The 21,016-nt window shown below is 52.2% G+C and overlaps 1 protein-coding gene across 1 annotated transcript in view; it reads left to right on the top strand.

Moving 5' to 3' along the window:
• The first annotated feature begins 10,857 nt into the window (after positions 1–10,857).
• Positions 10,858–21,016, top strand: part of TPST2 (tyrosylprotein sulfotransferase 2) — a 62,279-nt gene continuing 52,120 nt past the window's right edge. The window contains exon 1 of the mRNA XM_075898895.1: positions 10,858–11,011. The gene's annotated coding sequence lies outside the window, so the exon portion shown is untranslated. The remainder of the gene's footprint in view (positions 11,012–21,016) is intronic.

Raw genomic sequence — 21,016 nt, 5'->3', positions numbered from 1 at the left:
GCCCTGGGAGCTGTGTTTTGGTGCATGTGAACCATCAGATGATAAAGACGGAGCTTGCCCTCTCCTGTTTGGCAAATAGTGATGAAAATAATAATAATAATTAATAATAATGTAAACCATTTGATTCTTGATCCAGCGTCAGACTGGTTTCGTCAGGGGCTCCATATGCATCTCGAGACATCTGGAAATATGACAGCAGAGCATGGCTTTCAGAATGCAGCCCCATAGAACCCTTGCCAAGGGCTCACTGCTCAGGGCTGGAGGGAGAGCATCATTTTTTTGGGCCCAGTAAAATGTCACATGAGTGCCCTCCATGCACATACCATACTTTGGAGCCTGTGCGGGCCCCCTAAGGCCTCCAGGCCTTGGTATGAGTTCCCTTTTCACTTGAAGCGACACATGAGGGTTGTGGGGGGCTCCATACCTCCCAAATGCTGTGGGTGGAAGAGACAAGGGCTGGCCAGCAGGGTGAGTCTCTGGGAATCCATGGGGACTAGCAGGGGGGACTAGCACCCACAGAGGGACTTAGCCCCCCGCGCTCTCCAGCACTGGCAGAGGAAGCAGAGCAATCTGTCCCCAGCTCGCTCTGCAGTCCCAGCACATTGTTTGGGAGGAGGTGGGACCGATCCCACACTCGCTGGCAGAAAGTAGAGCAATGTGCCTAGAGGAGCAGACTGAGTTGGGGAGGGTTGCTCCACTTCCCCCGCTCCTGCTGGTGAGTGTGGGGGGCCAGACCCCCACTGCAAGCACCAGAACCCCAGCTCTGCTAGTCCCCAGGGCTCCATCAATTGGGGAAAGGTGGGGTGGGGTGGGGTGGGACAGAACAGGGGCAGGGAAAGGTGAGGCCTGGGGTAGAGTGGGGTTGTCCCAGCCCTTTCCCAGGCTGGGAGGGGGAGGGTCATGGAGTCAGTTCCTCCTCTGTCCCCTTTAACCAGTCACTCCTGTTTTTCCCTCCCATGTTGGGCCCCTGCAGGACTACAAATACTTTAAATGTCTCTCTTGGCTTTTAGCAATTTCCACTTCCACTGGTAACCTAGGAAGGAACCATTGGGTGTGTCTAAACTACATGGCTCCATCGATGGAGCCATGTAGATTAGGCTGATCTGCAGAGGGAAATGAAGCCGTGATTTACATAATTGCAGCTTCATTTAAATTTAAATGGCTGGCGCACTGAGCCAACAAACAGCAGATCAGGATGAGGTTTACTGGGGAGGTCGATAAAGGGCTTTCATGTCGACAGGGGAGCGTCCAGACTAGTGAGCTGAGCCGACAAACAGCTAATGAGCTGTTTGTCGGCTCAGAGCGGCAGCCATTTAAATTTAAATGAATCTGCGATTATTTAAATCGTGGCTTCATTTCCCTTTGTCGAACAAACAAATCTACATAGTTCCATTGACGTAGCCATGTAGTTTAGACGTACCCTGAGTTACACACATACAAAATGGGAAATGACTACCTAGGAAGGGATCTGGGGGTCATAGTGGATCACAAGCTAACTATGAGTCAACAGTGTAAAACTATAGCAAAAAAAAAGCAAACATAATTCTGGGATGTATTGGCAGGAGTGTTGTGAGCAAGACATGAGAATTAATTCTGTTCTTCTCTACGCTGATTAGTCCTCAACAGACATGTTGCATCCAGTTCTGGCCACTACACTTTGGGAAAGGAATGGGCATGCTGGAAAAGTCTAGAGAAAAGCAACAAAAATTATGAAAGGTCTAGAAAATATGAGCTCTGAGATTTGAATTGTGGGTTTGTTTAATCTGAAGAAGACTGAGAGGGGACATGATAACAGTTTTCAACTACATAAAAGATTGTTAGAAGGAGGAGGGAGAAAAATTGTTCTCTTTGGCCTCTGAGGATAGGACAAGAAGCAATGGGGTTAAACTGCAGCAAGGGAGGTACCGTTAGACCTTAGGAAAAACTTCCTAACTGTCAGGGGGTACGTCTACACTACAACGTTAATTCGAACTAACTTAGTTCGAATTAGTTAATTCAAACTAACCTAATTCGAACCAACGGATCCAGACTAAAAAACTAGTTCGAATTAGCGTTTTGCTAATTCGAACTAGCATGTCCACATTAAGTGGACCCTGAATCAGGCTTAAGGATGGCTGGAAGCAGTGCCGGCAGGGCATCAAAGGAGGACTTAGAGCGTGGAGATGCTGTCTCAGGCTAGCCGAGGGCTGTGCTTAAAGGGACCTGACCCCCACCCCAGACAGACAGTTCTCAGGGGTGCCCCGCTTGCAAAGCAGTCCTGGCTTGGATTGCCCGGACTACCCACACTGGGCACATCACACCACTCGGCCATCAGACCGGCTGCACTTGCCGCAGGCTGCCATCTGGGGAGAGGGGGCAATTGGGGGGCTGCAGGAGAGCTTCCACCCCAAAAGCCCGCAGAGCCAGCCCAGTCATCCCCATCGGGGGCGTGTACCCCATTCCTCCCTCACCTCCTTCCACTTACCCTTCCCTAGCCCCTCTTCTTGATGTACAAAATAAAGGACAATTGTGTTCAAAAATGGAATCTGTCTTCATTGAACAAAACTGGGGGAGACTGGGAAAAGGAGGTGGGAGAGGGGAAGAGAGAGGCTGGGAGAGGGGAGGGCAACTAAAATGATCAGGGGTTGGGAACAGGTCCCATATGAAGAGAGGCTAAAGAGACTGGGACTTTTCAGCTTAGAAAAGAGGAGACGGAGGGGGACAGGATAGAGGTCTCTAAAAGCAGGAGTGGGGTGGAGAGGGTGCATACAGAAAAGTTCTTCATTAGTTCCCATAAAGAAGGACTAGAGGACACCAAAGGAAAGGAATGGGTAGCAGGCTTCAAACTAGTAACAGAAAGTTGTTCTTCACAAAGCAAAGAGTCAACCTGTGGAACTCCTTGCTGCAGGAGGCTGTGAAGGCTAGAACTAGAACAGAGTTTAAAGGGAAGTGAGATCAAGTCATGGAGGTTGGGTCCATGGAGTAGTCTTAGCCAGGGGGTAGGAGTGGTGTCCCTGCCCAAGGTTTGTGGAAGGCTGTGGTCCACTGAGACCCCCGACCCTGAGCCCTGAGCTTACAATGGCTGTCCTGGTTCAGACCAAAGGTCCATCTAGCCCAGTAGCCTGTCTGCCGACAGTGGCCAACCCTAGGGACCCTGGAGGGGATGGACCGAAGACAGTGACCAAGCCATTTGTCTCGTGCCATCCCTCTCTTGATTTTCATGCACACCTGCTCCTGGGTGGCCAGGCTGGCAGCTCTCCTGCCCTAGACGGCCACTTTCCTGTGCCTCGTGCGGAGGTCGTGGACGAGGTCCACGATGTCCGCACTAGCCCACGCGGGTGCCCGCCTCTTGCAGTCCCGGGCAAGCTCCCAGGAGCCGCCAGCCTGGTCCCGGGAAGAGGGGGAGGGCTGGGGGGCATCGGGTGGGTGGCTCGATCCGTGCCAGGTGCAGGGTCTGCTGGCTGGGTACTGGCAGGCTTGCACCTGGCACGGGCACCGTAGCCAGCCCGTGCCCCTTTAAGGGGTCCGGGGCCGGGAGGGGGGCAGACAAGTTTCCCTGGTGTTGGCCAGAGTGGCCACCAGGGAAACCTGGGGAGGGCTAGCCTCCCACTAGTTCGAATTAAGGGTCTACACAGCCCTTAATTTGAACTAGTAAATTTGAACTAGGCTTAATCCTCGTGGAATGAGGGTTACCTAGTTTGAACTAAGCGCTCCGTTAGTTCAAATTAAATTTGAACTAACAGAGCGCTAGTGTAGCGCCTATGAAAGTTAGTTCGAATTAACGTCCGTTAGTTCGAACTAACTTTGTAGTGTAGACATACCCAGGGTGATTAAACACTGGGGCTACGTCTACACTGGCCCCTTTTCCGAAAGGGGCATGCTAATTTTACAGGTCGTAATAGGGAAATCCGCGGGGGATTTAAATATCCCCCGCGGCATTTAAATAAAAATGTCCACTGCTTTTTTCTGGCTTTTAGAAAAGCCAGAAAAGAGCGTCTACACTGGCCCCAATCCTCTGGAAAAAGCGCCCTTTTCCGGAGGATCTCTTATTCCTACTTTGAAAAAAGCGGCGGACATTTTTATTTAAATGCCGCGGGGGATATTTAAATCCCCCGCGGATTTCCCTATTACGACCTGTAAAATTAGCATGCCCCTTTCGGAAAAGGGGCCAGTGTAGACGTAGCCTGGGATAAATTGCCAAGGGAGGTTGTGGAATCTCCATCATTGGAGACTTTTAAGAGCAGGTTAGACAGACACTTCTCAGGGATGGTCTAGATCAGTGGTGGGCAACTTGCGGCCCAACATTGATATTCTATGTGTGCCCCTCAAGACATTTTGTTTACTGTTGCCCATGTGCAGGATCGCTAGATTCTGCTCTTTTTCATCCACATAGTTTTTTTCCTACCAGTGTTACAAAAGTGACACAGACATAAAGCAAAGGCAAACGCAGTGAGGAGGTGGCTGATTGCACACAGCACTGACTGTGAGAGCCATGCACACCCTCTGCATCCCAGCGCTGCTACAGTGCAATCGGCTCCCCCTGCAAATTCTAGGGACACACGCACAGTGAGCAAAACTGCCCTGTCCCAGGAGACTGTCTTGGCTACAACAATCTTGCAGCCAACTAAAATGAAGAAGGCCACTCGTGCAGTCCTCTCACTAGCCTTGATTGCCCCTCAGGCCATGTCTACGCTACCAGGTTATTTTGAAATAATAGTAGCCCAGTGTCTGTGCATCTGTAACGCTGACGTACACGGCCACGCCCCCTGGCCACAGCGCCCCGCCCCCCCTTCCCTTTGCTCCCTGGCGGTTTGGGGCCGCACGCCCCCCCCGGACACCCTCCACCCGCCAGTGCTGCTTCCCTCTCCCCATCCTCCGGGCCCCCCCATGCTCTCATCCAGCCCCACAGCCCCCAAACCTCCCCAGCTCTGCTTACCACCCCCCTTCCGGCCAGCCCCGCCCCCTTCCCCTCCCTCCATGGTGCGTTGTGCCACTCAGCTGAGTGGTGCTCCGGCCGGGCCCCGGTGCGGGAGCAAGTGGTTAAGCAAGCGGCCCTTTGGGTGGGGAGTGTGGACCCCAAAGGGCCACTTGCCGACCCGGACACAGCTGACCACTCCTCCCGCTGGGCCCACCTGAGCGGTGCTCCGGCCAGGCCCCAGTGGGGGAGCAAGCGGTGGCAAGGGGCTGGCCAGAAGGGGGGTGGGAAGCAAATCTGGGCAGGGATAGGGGGCTATAGGAGAGGATGGAGGGACCTGGAGGAAGGGGGAGGGAAGCAACACTGGCGGAGGGGTGTCCTGGGGGCCATGGGGCTGGCTGACAGGAAGAGGGGGTGGAAAGCAGAGCTGGGGGGATATCGGGGGCTGTAGGGGAGGAAGGGGGGCCCGGAGGAAGGGGGAGGGAAGCAGAGCTGGCGGGGGGTGTCCAGGGGGCCGTGGGGCTGGCTGGCAGGAAGAGGGGGTGGGAAGCAGAGCTGGGGGTGGGTGTCCAGAGGGCCGTGGGGCTGGCTGGCAGGAAGAGGGGGTGGGAAGCAGAGCTGGGGGTGGGTGTCCAGAGGGCCGTGGGGCTGGCTGGCAGGAAGAGGGGGTGGGAAGCAGAGCTGGGGGTGGGTGTCCAGAGGGCCGTGGGGCTGGCTGGCAGGAAGGGGGGTGAGAAGCAGAGCTGGGGGGGATCGGAGATCGTGGGGCTGGACGGGAGGAGGGGGGCAGGAAACAGACCTGGCAGGAGGGTGCAGCCACAGGCTGCTTGCTGCCACTTGCTCCCCTGCTGGGGCCCAGCTGAGCGCCGCTCAGGTGGGCCCAGTGGGACAGGAAGGGGGGCGGGGCGGTGATGTACACGGTGAGGAGGCGGGGCCGTCTACGTCACCGCCCCCCCTTCCTCCTCCCGCCGTGGTGCTGAGTGGTGTGCCCCTCAGCCAGGCTGCCGCAGGAGGGAGAGGGGTGGTGACATAGACAGCCCCGCCCTCTGGCCGTGAACGTCAACGCCCTGCCCCCCTCCCTTGTGGCAGCCCGGCTGAGCAGGCAGCACTTAGCCAAGCGCCATGGCGGGGGGGAAGGGGAAGGAGAAGGGGAGTGGGGAGAGACGGAGGGGAGAGTGACAGGCAGGAGAGGGAGAAGAGAAAGAGACAGAGAGAGAGGCAGGAGGCGGAGGAGAGCTGAGAGAGAGGGGGGAGGCAGTAGGAAGAGAGAGAGAGAGAGAGAGACAGAGCGAGAGAGCTCAGGAGAGAAGACCTGAAAATCTCGTCTTATGACGGGCTAATTGGCTAGTTTTGAAATAATAACTCCTGAAATAAATAAGCTTATTCCTCTTCACAATCAGGAGTTATTCCTTGGCAGCTATCTGGACGTGGCCAAATGCTGCCTGGTACATTAGTGAGTTTCTCCTTCTGGGCATTACCCATAGCTGTTCCCTTCCCCTGAAGCAGCAAAAACACATCTGGTGCTCTTGGTCCATTCTCAGTTGGTGGCAGTCAGCAGAACTATACCGACCATCATTTGACAGTCGCTGAGTTTCTGGTCTAGAATTTGCAATGCTGGGCTGACCTAGACTGAAAACTATATAGAATTAACTCCAATTATCAGAATCAATTAGAAAGCATTTTGGTCTCTAAGGAGTTTTATTCCCCAGCACTTTTTATTTATTCTCCAAATGCTCCTTTCCTGCCTTCCTGTTCCTGGTTTCCCCTTTTCTAGTAGCGGACAGGGATGGTTCCTCTTTTCTGACGTTTATTCTCCTCTTCACGTTCCTCCTTTACTCATGTTTAGCTGGGTCCTGTTCTCCTACCTTTCCCCATTCTGTGCCTGCGTCTCTCACTCATGGTTCTTTTGCTAAGCTAGGCTGTTGTTTCTTTGATTCTAAGCTCTCTCCACTCCACACCCCTTTGCATTTCTTTGGCTTTTTTTTCTTCCCGCTTGTGTCCCTTGCGTTTCAACTTCTCATTTTTGCCCTAGCTTCCACCCAGTGGTGGCTGCGTAGGCTGCTGACAGAGCAGGATTTAGCCCTTCCTCTCCCTTGGTGCATTGCACCATGGGTTTGTGGCTAGCATGTCTTCTTATTCCAGCATTGGCTCCTCTCCCCTTTCGGTGTGCGTTGTGTAGTGACGTTTACCACTTCTCTCTGGAGAGTGCTTTTCAATCGCTATTTATAATTCTTCAAAGCACTTTAGCAGCTGAATCCTCCCAGTGATTTATCTAATTAATCCCCAAGGAAGCAGGCGAATAGTGTTAACCCCATGAAGGGAAAGACACCTACCTGCGACTGGCCCGCAGTTATGCAGTGAGTTGAAGGCAAAACTGGGACTGTCACTATTTCAGCTTTTTTACAGTTCTTAGGGGGCTGATCTCATCTGAGCCACACAATGCCTTTCTCCCCCATTCCCAGAACTTCCTCTTCAGCAGCACACTGCGATTTCCCTGAAAGGTAATTGCTGTAACCGTGATTGCCAGTGGAACACTTAGAAGTGAGACTCTTGGAAGCAGTTGGCAAAGATTGAATTTGTTAGCATGACACAAAAGGAACAGGCTTGCAGAAGGGGAAATTAAAGCTTTGAAACTGCTACACGGACAGTAAAATCCACCGGAAAGACAGTGGGCAGGGAAAGTACTGGTGGTACTATAACCTCTGTATTTTTGGCAACCTCCATTTGGGCAAGGGGATTTAATGACCACATGCCAATCCTCTTCCCTTTTTATTGTGTGCTTGAAGGACGAGTTTTAAATAGTTGCTGTCTAGGTGGACTGATACCAACAGAAGGCAAAAACCGCAGTAGTTTTTATGTTAAACTGCTCTAATTATCTAGTGTAGACCAGGCCTACGACCAGACGTGAAAATAAATGGGTGAGCCCTACAGCGAAGCTCTGGCAACAGCTGGCTGAATGCCAGCAGGGAGCTAGTTAAATCGCTGCAGGGACCCAGGCTGCAATAGGATAGGACCTGTAAGGCATGTTAAGTTTCTGTCACCGCTGCCTATGACTCCACCAGATGATACGTGGCCCAAAGCTTCATTGATTCACCAAGGTCAGTCCCTAGGCTGAATGTGGTATAGAGAGTACAACCTAGGATGGACTGTCTGACACAGGTGACGGCTTACACTAGAGAGCTTTACAGAGCTGCATCACTGTAAATCATTGGTGAGCAACCTGTGAACAGCATGCGGCCCATCGGGATTCTGCGTGCAGCCTATTAGACATTTTGTTTACTGTTGCCCACGGGTAGTGTTGCCAGATTCTGCTGGTTTCCATCCACATAGGTTTTTTTCCCTACCAATGTTACTTAAGTGATACCCACATGAAGCTAGGACACATGCGGCAAGGTGCCGGCTGATTGCTCACAGCACTGACGGTGAGAGCTGTGCACTCTCTCTGCATGTAATCCCAGCACTGTGTCAGCCGACGGTCAGGGCAGTGTGTGTGTGTGTGTGTGTGTGTGTTTCCGAGAAAAGGTTTAACGTCCGTGTCTTTACTGCTAGGACAGGGGTCCCGTCGCAGAGGGTGGCCTGCAGGCCAACAGACGCCCCTTTATAGGAAGAGCTTATTACACCTTAGATTTTAGCTGCTAGAACACAAAGTTCCTTCGCAGCGGGCAGCCTGGGGAAGGCTGAGAAGTGCCCCAACGGATCTGTCACCTGGGAGTGACACAGATCCAAACGCCCAAGCTCTCCCTATGTCTGTCCCTTTATGACCGGCTGAAATTCTTTTAAATTGTGCTTGGTTCTATTACAGCAACTGAAGGAGTCAGGTTAAAGCTTAAACAGTTACAGGTTTATTAAAAGACTTATAAAAGCATATGGTTACAATGGCTATTGCTCTATTTCTTAAATGCTAGCAAATATATATATATATAGGTCTTAAAAATGATCACAGGAAAAAGGTAAAGATAGAAAATAGAAATAATGGTACCAAGTGACAGCTTAATCTTTAAAGAGCTCTAACACTATGTATATATATACTTAAGCAAAGGACCACATCCAGCTACAATTTTTACCCCTTTCTGTGCCTCTCGACTCCAGCGTGTCAGGCCAGGGCCGGTCTCTCAATTCCTAGGAAAGACGAATACGAGGTTCCCCTTGGAACCTCGGGAGATCAAACACCTAACCCGACCAGCAGATAGATGGTAGATTGACACTCAGAGAAAATGCGCTGCTGGACCTATCTTTATACCCCTGGGGGCCCGTATCCTCTTTCTTATCTAAGATGCCAAATTGTACTGGTCCGTTTTGTGGCGCCAGTTCTTACAAGCAAGTTTCAAGTTAATTTACACTTGCAAGAGAGATATCTAAATTGTGAATACTAGACATTTTTACTGGGCGAGAGATTCCTCCCCCCACGGACGGATGTGTGTTCGTATCAATATGGGTTTGAGTCAAGGGCACTCCTTGGCAGCCTCTTGGTCAGCAATTGGCGTATCTCTGTTTACAGCCATTCACGGTCACAGCAGCCTGGGCCTTCTGCTCTGTGTGCCCTGTGTGCTCCAGGCAAGCAAAAATGGATGTTACAAGGGGGGTTCCTGTCTGGCTACACACTGCTACGGTGCAATCAGCTTCCCCTGCACATTCTAGGTACACAAGCACAATGAGGTCATTCATGTGACTCATTCACTAGTCTTAGTTGCCCACGGGTGCTGTAAATTCTCCAGGGGAGGTGCTCTAACTAAGCCAATGGGATAGAGCTCATCTGTTGATTTAATGAATCCAGCCTGATGAGCAGCAGTAGCTGTGTGTGGTGTGGCCATGGTGCTCCAGGTCAGTGTAACTTAATGTTGCTCAGGGGGTGGTTTATTTACACCCCGGAGTGATGTAAATTATACTAACATAGGGAGTAGTGTAGACATAACCCCATGTCTCTTCTGTGGTTGTTCCAGAAGACACTGGGACACTGCACAACACAGCTGTTGATGGCACGTCTGCACTGGGAGCAGCCCGAGGAGACAGCCCTGTGCTAGCTTTCCTACCACCAGGGCACTGAAGATAATGAGCATAGCTGATGGCGAGGAGGGTGGCAGCTGCCCGGAGGACACGCCTGCTGTCCAAGATGTTGGTCACATACTTGGGGGGAGCTCTCCCTTTCTGCTGCTGACGCAACCCTGCAGCATCTGTGGCTGGTGTCCTGGCTGGATCAACATTCACATCCCCAGCTCTAACCACAGACACACCCACTGTGACTGGCATGCACTGTATCTGGCCATAGATAACAGGTGAGAGATAAGGGGCCAGTATGCAGCAATAGGAACATGGCTCCTGACGACTCCACAGCTGAGTTTGCGGTGCCCAAAGGAGGTGGTATGGCCAGCCTGGGGAAGAGGAGCCAGTGCAAGTCAAGGTGAAGCTGACACTATGCCTACTGCTTGGCAGAAGCAATGAAGCAGCAGTGCCAGCCAGAAGCAGGCAGGGAGGTAAGGCCACAACACTTAGCCATAAGAAGTCAGGTCCAGCCAAAATTTAATTGGTTATGGGAGATCTGAGAGCCAGACGGGCGCTCGGCACAGGCGCTTTCCCCATCGCCTACCGCTGCAGGGAGGGAAAGGAGAACGGACACACTTGCTGGCAGCAGTGCGTGAATGTGCCATGCATAAGCGTGCATGCACACAGAGCTGCATGTGCACACACATAGGCACAACTCACACACAACGCACCACAGGTGCATCCAGGCACGGAGTGGAGCGCGCACACACACACACGTGCTTGCACACAGAGTTGCAGGCGCACGCCCATGCACACAACTCACCCACGCCATGCACCACAGGTGCACCCAGACCCTGTGCCAGCCGCGCACGCACACTCCGACCCGGACACCCCGGCGCGTGCACGGGGCGTGTGCGCGCCCGAACGTGGCCCACACGAGCCCGGGGTGACACCTCTGCACGTGCCCCCCCTCCCCCGGGCTGCGCGCGCACGCAGCCCCCGCCGCAGCCCCCACCCCTGCGGGCCGGGCCGCGCGGAGGCGGCTGCCCCGGGGATCCCGGCCCCTCGTGCGTGTGACGTCGCCGCGTCTGGCGCTGCTGCGGGCTGGCGGCTCGGGGCGGCGGGAGCTGCCGGCTGGTGAGTGAGCAAGGGGCAGCCCCCGCCCCCGCGCAGCGCTGCGCGCCCCCTCCCCGCCCGGAGCTGCGCGCGTGCTTGCGCTCCCCGTGCGCCCTGCTCCCTGCGCCTCCCGTGCGCGGAGCCACGCGACCCTGCGCCCCCCCCCCCCCCCGTGCAGCGCTGCGCCCCCGGAGCCACGCGACCCTGCGCCCCCCCCCCGCGCAGCGCTGCGCCCCCGGAGCCACGCGTCCCTGCGCCCCCCCCCCCCCGCGCAGCGCTGCGCCCCCGGAGCCACGCGACCCTGCGCCCCCCCCCCGTGCAGCGCTGCGCCCCCGGAGCCACGCGCGTCCCTGCGCCCCCCCCCCCCCGCGCAGCGCTGCGCCCCCGGAGCCACGCGCGTCCCTGCGCCCCCCCCCCCCGCGCAGCGCTGCGCCCCCGGAGCCACGCGCGTCCCTGCGCCCCCCCCCCCCCGCGCAGCGCTGCGCCCCCGGAGCCACGCGCGTCCCTGCGCCCCCCACCCCCCGTGCGCTTTACACTCTGCGCCTCCTGCCTTGCGCGGAGCCCCGCGTCCCTGCGCACCCCCCACCCTTTCGCGGGGCTCCCCTGCGCGTTCGGTTGTTTCAGCCCCTGCTGCCCACCCCTTCTGGCTGCCTGTGCCCAGCCGGCTCCCGGCAGGGGAGATGCCAAGCTGGGCTGGAGCACTGCACCGGCTGGCATTGCCCCTCTGCTGCCCTCCCGTGGCTGCGGGGCTCGGGTTACAGCAGTGCGACCCAGTGCCCCAGCTGGCTCAGCTCTGGGCTGCCTGTGTCCGCATGGCTGGCAGTCACTGCTGGGCAGCATTATCATGCCCTGCTCATGGGCATGTAGATGGGTAAGACCCAGAACAAGGGCTGAGCAATGCCCCGCTGTGTCCCTAAATCTCTTGTGCCGCAGAGTCTCCCTTCTCTCTCCCTCACTTTCCTCCCCAAAGCCAGCTATGTTCTGAGTTTGCATTAAGTGCCGGGAATTCAGGGGACTGGCCTTTCAGGCTGCCTCCTATTCTGGAGTGCTCTGACAGTTGTGCATGCGTTTATACCTATGCATCAAGAGAGCCACATTGTGAATTTACTTGCTTTGTGGGTTTAAATTTGAATTGTTAATATGGGCATTTTTTCTAACTGGCAAATTGTGGCATGTAGCGGAGTTCTCTTGGATGCTTTTATTAGCCAATGCTGCCTAAAGTGATCAGAGGAAGGAGCAGCAAACAAGAGTAATGTAACCTCAAAATGTGACAACACACTTCCCATAATTCAGTTTTGGGCTATTGCCCAGTGTTTCTCCTTTGCCTTCCTAGTAGCTTATAGGCTGTGTCTGTAATAGTAAAAGCAGCCATAACTTAGTGCTCGTGGCAGATACTGTCCTATAGACAAGCATGTGTGTTTGGTCCCTTGTTTGACCTGACTCTCTTGCAATATTCTGTTCAGTTTCATTAAAACAAAAACAGTGGGTGTAGGTATTTCTCTTTTAGAAGCCTGAACAGTGTTTCCGAACAAAATGCTGATTTGAATTGGAGGCAGACGGGAAGCCACTCAATCGTTTGGTGTCAATGAATTTAAAAGTGCAGAGGGGTGTTATGGATGTTCTTCCTCACATTGCTTGCAGCCCCATCTGCATGCATCCGCTGTGGGTCAGGATGAAGGTTGAGGCATGTGCAAATCGGCAGAACATGACAAACTTATTTTTTTATAACAGGATGATATATATCAGTTAACTGGATCTGTGATCAGAAATTAAGTCTGTCTTCCCCTGACTCCATTCTGATTTAATTAGCACTGTTGTCACAATCTCTCTCTCTCTCATATCTGAGGCAGTGAGTTGTAGCTCATGAAAGCTTATTCCCTAATGCCCTAATGCATTTGTTAGTCTTTAAGGTGCCCCTGAACTCCTTGTTGTTTTTGCTGAAACAGACTAACGCAGTGTTTCTCAACTGGTGGTATGAGTACCCTTAGGGGTACTCGAGAGAAGTCTGAGGGGTATGTCAACACAACTGACATTTGGAGAAAACTGAATTTTTTGTATTAAGTTTTACAGCGCTTTATTATTTTTGTACTTTTTACACCCAAAAATGTCATCGCCTGCCTGGCTATGATTAAGCTGTTTAAACACATGCGTTGCAATGATAGAAAAAAATGTGTATGTCTGAATAGTGTAGGTATTGGAGGTACTTATCTTTTTTTTTTTGAAAAAGGGGTACTTTATATAAAAAAAAAGAATGAGAAACACTGGACTAACACACCTACCTCTCTGAAACCTGTTGAAAAAGATTGAGAGTTCTTACTGACTAAAGGTAAATTGATATACGCCAAGCTTAAATTAACTTCAGTGTGTCAACACTGGAGCAAACCCTTGTGTAATTAGAATATTTTAAAAAATTGAGCTAAACTGGTGTAATACAGAGCTAGGTCAGTATACTCCAGTCCTGCAGACATGCTTACTTTTTTACTTCTCTCCGCAGTCTGGTTGCAGTGGATGAGACTGGCCAAAGTGCAATGAAAGCTCTGCCTTCTTTCCATAGACTCAGGGAACTCCTATACCTTTTAGGATATGCTTCTGATATGGCAGGAACAGAGAAGCTGTAAGACCTGTGTCAAAATCCTCAGCTTTTCCTTTTCCTGAGGGGTTTGTTTTGTTCCTTCAGCATTCCTTCAGCATGGAAGCTTCCAGTTCTAAAGAGCAGCTGATAGTCTCTGACTCAGGTGGGGCTGGAGTTGGGTGAAACTGAACAGCATCTCAGGAAAAACTTAAACAACAAATCCTCTAGCAGCACCTTAGAGACTAACAAAACACGTAGGTAGTATAATGAACTTCCGAGGGCACAGCCTTCAGTTTCATCTGAAGAAGTTTGTTGTGCCCACGAAAGCTCATGATACCATCTACATATTTGGTTAGTCTGGCAGCACCTTAAAGACTATTTGTTGGTTTTTAAGTTTTTCCTGTTACAGACTAACTTGGCTACCCCTCTGAAACTTTTGAACATCTCAGGAGACAGGCAAGAGATTCAACCAGTGCTCCCCTCAGGCTCTCATTTAAATTCCAGTTTTACATCAGGTGTCTTTGTTTCCCTAATATCCTTGGCTAAGGTATTGACACATACCTCCTGGTGAGCCTTTGAAGCAGAGTGACATGGCTGGAAATGCAGTGACAGGGGATATTCTGGCACATCTTACAAACTGGAACCTAGGTGCAGGGCCTATGAGAATCTCTGTAGAGAGGCTGGAAAATCTTCCTTTTTAATTCTAGTGTGCAGATGCTATTAGCGCAAAAGAGTGAAAAACATGAGGGGTTACCCGTCTGAATCATTCTCCCTTCACTCTACTGCCTAGGGGCATTGCCCTTTTCCATCAAGCTGGGGGAAATCTCTTTGTTCTGGCCTCAGAAGCCTGTAAAGCATTCACCTTGCAGATAGCTTCTCCGATTCCCTCCCTCTCCACCCTCATATGTGTGTCTGGTGGGTACTTCCTGCCTTTTTTGGGGGGCACTTCAGAGAGCGAATGCTGGTGTATAAGCATGCACATTAATCACTGGAGACTAGCAAATAGGAGTCTGAAGGGCACCATTGCCAGTCACTCAGATTCTGGAGGCCTTTGTGAGACAGTTCAGCCAACAAGTGTAGCCAGCTAAGGAACAAAGCCCAACACGGCTGCCAATGGGGAGAGGTGACTGCCTGTCTCTAGCTGCTGATCTCTCCAGATATTGTGCTGTCTGGGACGTGGCAGTAAACATGCTTACCTGCAGTGTGGTAGGAGGGTTCCTGGAATGTGTGTGATGTGATAACCCAATCAAATCTGCCATGAATAGCTCAGGATTTTACTTAGCAAGATGATATTTTTTTAATTTAGGAAGCCCCTCAAACTTTTGCTCCCCAAAAGGTGAAGGAGTAATCCCCTTTGGAAAAAAAACCCTTCACAGGCTCGTTTCTTCAGCGTATCAGTGCACCTTCAGACCAAAGTGACCGCTCTAACTCTCTGCTCAAGCAGGACATCGTACAATCTGGAACCTAAGTGCGGGGCTAATGTGTGATGGTTGACACCAGACATCTGACCTGGCTGAAAGAGCCTGGCTCTCATTTTCCTCCTAAATCGACAGGTGCAGATCACATCTCCACACGTGGAAAATGGCTTCCGTGCACAGCCGCCCAAAGGTGACTAGGGTTTAAAAGACGAGGTCTGGCAGATCTGCTGAACATCACCTAACGCGCTCTCTCCTAGTGTGAGAGGAACCGGTAGTCCAGTGGCATCTTAGAAACTAACCAAAAGATGGATGTTAGCGTGTAGCCATTAACACGATTAACCAAGAAGCCTGGGCTCATCCATTAATCCTAATGGTTACATGCATCCCCCCCAGCCCGGCTGCCTCCATATGAGGGCATGAGATGGTGCCCGTGGGGAACCGGCTTTTAAGCTGGCTCTCCGTGCATGTGGCTCCTGCTGAGCCTCCTGCCCCCTTCCGACTGCTTTTCACAGAGGCAGCAGTGTGGGGGGCAGGGCCGGTAGGAGCCAGATTTGGGAGGAAACAGCTCAAAAGCTGTCTCCCCACGAGCACTGGCTCCTGATACAGAGGCACCAGCGCCGGGCTGTGGAGGCCGGCAAGAGGAGCCAGTACGTGCGGGAAGCCAGCTCCCTGCGGGAAGCCACCTGCTGCCTGCGCTGCTGCCTCTGTAGGCGGGAGTTGGTGCTCCCACCAGCCCCCCTGTGTGTAACGTGTAACCGCTAAAAAATCCAGCAGTTACACGTTTACATCCCTCACCAAAAGATACAGAATCACGAGCTTTTGTGAGTCACACCCACGCCAGTGTACCCGATACAATGGGTTTTACTTCTGAACGCTTATGATTCTGTGAATGTTGGTTAGTCTCTAAGGTGCTCCAGGACCTCTTGCTCTCTTTAAAGTTACACTAACACAGCTCCCTCGCTTAGGTTTTTTCTTCTTGTGTGAAGTTTCAGAAGCCTGATGCTGTGAGGATTTCCCCAGGGGTGGGCTACACTCACTGCTGAGTTGCCCCCGTGGAACAACTCTTGTCAAATGTTTGGGCTGTTTTCCCTCCTGCTCTGTAGTCCCTCCCTCCCTCTTTCATACCCAGCCGTGGGCCCAGGGCATGTTAGCATGTGTTGTGTGTTAGCATGACTCCCCAGTGAACACCAGAGAGGGGTTTAACACTGAGCATGCTGCTTCCCCCTCTGTTTGAAGCTGTTTCACCGTCCCTGCCACTTCCTCCCTGACGCTCACACTGAAAGTGCGCCTGCCTTGCTCTGTTTGGGCAGCATCTTGCAGTGCTGTGTGGTAAGGACATGAGATGCAAATTAAATATATTCCCTCCACAACGTCAGGTCCCTGGTGTGTGGCCAGAATTACAGCGCTTCTGTCTCCTGCAGCACTCACCAGCTTTTTTCTCTGCTCATTGCCTTGTTGGACACTCGCAGTGTGAATTCTGCCACCACCTTCCATGAAGATGGGACTGGTACAGCTCACTGGGAAAATTCAGACATTCAGGCCTGCTCCACAGCCAGTGGCCAATGGCCCTTGTTGATGTATGCATTTTCTTGTCAGTTGGCTGCTTCGCAATCCAAGTTCCCTAAATCTTCCCCCGTCCCCTCAGGCAGCAGAGTTTTGAGACTTGTCAGAAGGGGTTTCGCTGCATGTGGTGACTAGTCAGGTGGGAAGTGGAGGAAGACTTCTGATGACATTTTTCCAAAATCAGTGTCAAATCTGTGGTCATGTTTCTGTGGCTAATATAGCAGTCCCACTTAACTTGCGTGAAATTGCGCCCAGATCAAATGTTCCATGAAAAGTTTGTTTTAACTAGTCTGTTTTGCATATAATTTGCATTCCATTGGCTGACAGAAACAGAACTGTATAAGGTGAGCAGTGTTCACATGCTGAGTATTTGCAACAAACTGCTCTAGAGCCATCCTGTAGGACAGTGGCTCCCAGTTGCCGATCCGCAGTCCAGAACTGCTGGCTGCCAGGCTGCAGCAGCCCTAGTGGCCTGGGCTGGATCCCTACCGCTGCAGTTGTTGGGAGAGGCCTGTCCTCCCCTCCTCTCAGCCACCCAGCACCAGTCAGGGGCGAGGTCTCCTCCTGGACACAGGAGAGCAGATCGCTGTGCAGCGGGAGGGCTGTGCGGAGTCTGGCACGGCAGCGTTGGAGCAGCCGTGACTCGGCAGCAGTGCTCAGCCGGCGGCTGGGAGGCAATGGAGGGCTAATTGAGGGGAGTGAGGCAGGCACTGGGTGCTCTGCAGGGGGCCTAGTGTGGGGAGCTTTGGGGGTGGGAGCTCAAAGAGGCAGGGGGCTGGCACAAGGGGGCTCTGGGGACTGGGGGTTGACAGTCGGAGGGGCTCTGGGGGGTTGGGTGCAGTGGGGCTCTGGAAACCGGAGGCTGGCGCTGGGGGGGGGGCTCTGGTGGTGGGGTGCTTTAAGAGGCAGAGGGTGACACTGAGGCATTTGGGATGGGGGGTTGGCATTGGGGGACTCTGAGGGCTGGAGGCTGACACGAGGGGGTTGCATGCAGGGGACTCTGGGGTCAATGGCTGGCATTGGGGTTAGTGGAGGGGTGGGGGGCTTTAAGAGTTAGGGCTGGCACTGGGGGGCTCTGGGGTCAGGGTGTACCCCAGCCCTCAGAGCAGCCAAAAGCAGCTGGCTTCATCTGCAGCAGCTGTCTGCCATCTGGCAACTGCCAAGCTGAAGCCTGGGATTTTGGTGGACTGGTAATAATCTTGCATATTTTCATATTCATTATTTGCACAATGAATATGCAAATAAAATGTTACCAGTCCACCAAAAGTTTGTGAACCAATAGTGGGATAAAAAAAGTTGGGAACCACTGCTATAGGACAGGGGAGTGGGGGGGGCACCTAAGGGTCAGGGACTGGATGTGGCCCTTAGCTTGCTTGGCTCTGGCTCCTGAGGCTTGCCATCCTCCCCACGGTGCTGGAGCACACACAGTCTACTAGCCTGGACCCCCTCAGGCTCTGGTATGCCTGGGAATGGGAGGAGTGTCTTTCTCCTTCTCAGCCAGGGGCCACGGGGTTCTCAGTCAGCTTCTCACTTGTGTGGGGCCCCTGGCTGATTTTTCTGTGGGTCAGTGACCCTGCCCCAGAAAGGTTCCCCACCCCTGCTATAGGGAAACAAGTGTCACACGGATTTGGGAGTGGCTTCCCAGATAAGTAACTCTTCTGAGAATTTCATGTGCTGCTCATGAACATTTTGTAAATAGAGGGGAAGTTCAGTTAACGAAATGTGTTGTTCTGAGTGATCTGCTCAGACTTGATACTGAAATGACCAATGACTGAACAGCGTTAAGGAGAAAATATTGAAATATTATGGTCTAGTTCTAGTATTTTTACCTCTACCACTTCTAATGCCCAAATAGCTGCAGCCATTATCACTGTCCTGAGGGCTTTTATCTGATAAAATCAGATGGAATGGTCAGTAATTGCTCTCTGGCACCTGAAACTTTTGGGGTAATGTTAGCACCTGTGGACTAGCACTGAAAGAGGTGATGGGGGGAGGGGAAGGGATTCGAAATGGGCTGCAGCATTCATTATATTGTCTGCAAAACTTGTTTTTGTTTGTTCAAGGCCGGAGCACAGAGAGCAAATAGCCCTCCTGCAGGATTAATAACTTTGTGAGCATTGTTCTTCCCACACTGACGGTAAGGAGTGGGATAAGCTATTATCCAGTCCTGGGCTAACAGCTTCTTCAGTAATCTCTTCTGCTGCACTGGCAAAACCCTGATAGCTTTTGGACCTTTTAAAACCACAGAGCCAAACTCCATCACAATTCAGAACAAATGGTCAATAGAGAGTATGAAATGAAACTTTGTACTCCCAGACTGTATGTAATGGGACTTCTGCTGCTGCATCTTTTCACACAGTTCTTTGATGTTTTCATCATCACTGGTCAAATCCAGCTTCACCCACACATTCAGGCAGTCTCCTGTCAATCTTATGGCAAAGGCTGGGGATGTGGCGGTGCAGGAGTTTGGATTATGATGTATGAGGGGTTCAGGGCAGGGGGGTTGGATGTATGATGAGCCCTGGGTACAAGGTTGGGGTGTGTTTGGGGTGCAAGAGTGTTATGGCATGGGACTGGGGACGTGGGGGTGCAGGAGTTTGGGGATTTAGGAGTATGAGGGGGTCAGGGCAGGGGGTTCAGGTGTGTGATGGGCTCAGGGCTAGGGTGTGGGGGGATGCAGGAGTGTTATGACGCTGCAGCCAGATGGGTGCTGGACACTTTTACGTTTTCATGTTAGTTTACCAAATTTCTTTGTTAATGAAAGTAAAATATTATGTCCAACACAAAAGCTTTCAACATTGTCTTTATTTATGGCAGGGGCAGGGAATCTTTTTCGGGTTGGGGGCCACTGACCCATGGAAAAATCAGTTGGGGACCACACAAGTGAGAAGCAAAAAAACAACCCTCCCAAAGCCCCCAACCCTCACTGATATGGCCCCCAACTGAGACACCTCACTCCTCTGGCACTCCAGCCCCATGATGGGGCAAGGGCCAGAGGGGACTGAGGTTCAAGGCCTTAAGCCAGACTAACTCTTCTGGGGTTCCGGGGTTCGGGGATTTGTGGCTCTCCCTAGGCTCTGGGGTAGGGCTAAAAATGAGGGGTCCAGTGTGCAGATAGGGTTGCCAGTGAATGGGATAGAGATAGGGATTCAGGATCTGGGTGAAAGGTAGGATGCAGGAGCAGGCTGGAGGTAGGTGTCTGGCCAGGAGGAGGGGGCAAGTGCAGGTTTGGGATAGTTGTCTGGCTGGGAGGGGCAGGAGTGGGCTGGGGGTAGGTGTCTGGCCAGGAGGAGGGGGCAAGTGCGGGTTTGGGAGTGTCTAAGCTAGCAGGTTCTGTTTAAGAGCCTGCCTTCCAGCTGGGTTTGAAGCAGTGTAACTCCTGATGTTTTTAGCTGTCAGGGAGTCCTCAGAGCTGTACTGGGTTGTGCCTCTTTTAAGAGTTGCCTAAGTTTGTTTGTGCTTCAGGGTTTTTGCCTCTCCCACACTCCCTATAGTAGCAGAATGGGATTATCACAACTTAAGTAGCTGTTGTGGTGTGAAAACAGTCCCCTAAACTGAGTGCTTAGAGGGTGAAACCAGTGGCAGCTTTAGTGACAATAATTGTAGTGAAGGAGGGGAGAGGATGGGATGGGGAGCTTTGCTGCCTCCCAGCTCATCAAAAGACACCGATTATTGTCTGATGGGTGCTGAGCCTTCCTGTGTGTTCCTGCCCTGCGGTTTCTTTTCACATCCCCGTTCATATCTCTTGCTTGCATCTGAGACTTTTCATCTGCCATTATTGTTTTATGCTATACACCATTTGCAGAGTAAAGTTGTTCTGAGACAGCGTACCCAGCAGCCTCCTTAGTGAGTGGGCAGGTATCTGCGGCATACTAGTAGGCATCCCCATCGCCCCCTCTCTGGCAATTTCAGGGTGACTGAACTCTTGGAAATGGTCTCTGCAGCATAGGACTGAGAGACCTTGGGGGAGAAGGATTTGTGTAGCTTGCCTTGCTGCTGCCTGTCGGTGTAAAGCAGTGAACAGGGTGCTTTATGTGGGTGAGCCTGGAATAGCTTCTTGTGACAGAGATGCACAGACTGTAGGATTAGATGCAGGATTATGTGAAAAATTAGAAAATCCAATGAATATCCCAAAAATGTTTAGAGAGAGAGAGAAAATAAGCACGCAAAAGGTGGCTTTATTTGGCACTGCACAGATGGATCTTCAAATGGGCCTGTTATTCCTTCAGAAAGCTTACTGCTAGCATTCAGGGCTTCACAGAATGTCTCTGTGTGCACAGTCCCTATGTAATTTTTTATTTTATTTTAGGTTTTATAGCTACCTCTTAATATAGGTAATCCCCCACAATGCAGGACCCTTCAAGGGAGCCTGCTGTTAGTCACTTGCTTGCATGCTTTGGCTCCACAAAAGCTTGCAAAATTGTCCTCTGTGCACTTCTCTTAAACACCTACCTGCCTTTGCTTCATTGTCTA

Source organism: Pelodiscus sinensis, chromosome 15 (assembly GCF_049634645.1).
Source record: "Pelodiscus sinensis isolate JC-2024 chromosome 15, ASM4963464v1, whole genome shotgun sequence".
NCBI classification, from domain to species: domain Eukaryota; kingdom Metazoa; phylum Chordata; order Testudines; family Trionychidae; genus Pelodiscus; species Pelodiscus sinensis.
This window is presented reverse-complemented; position numbering and strand designations above follow the sequence as displayed.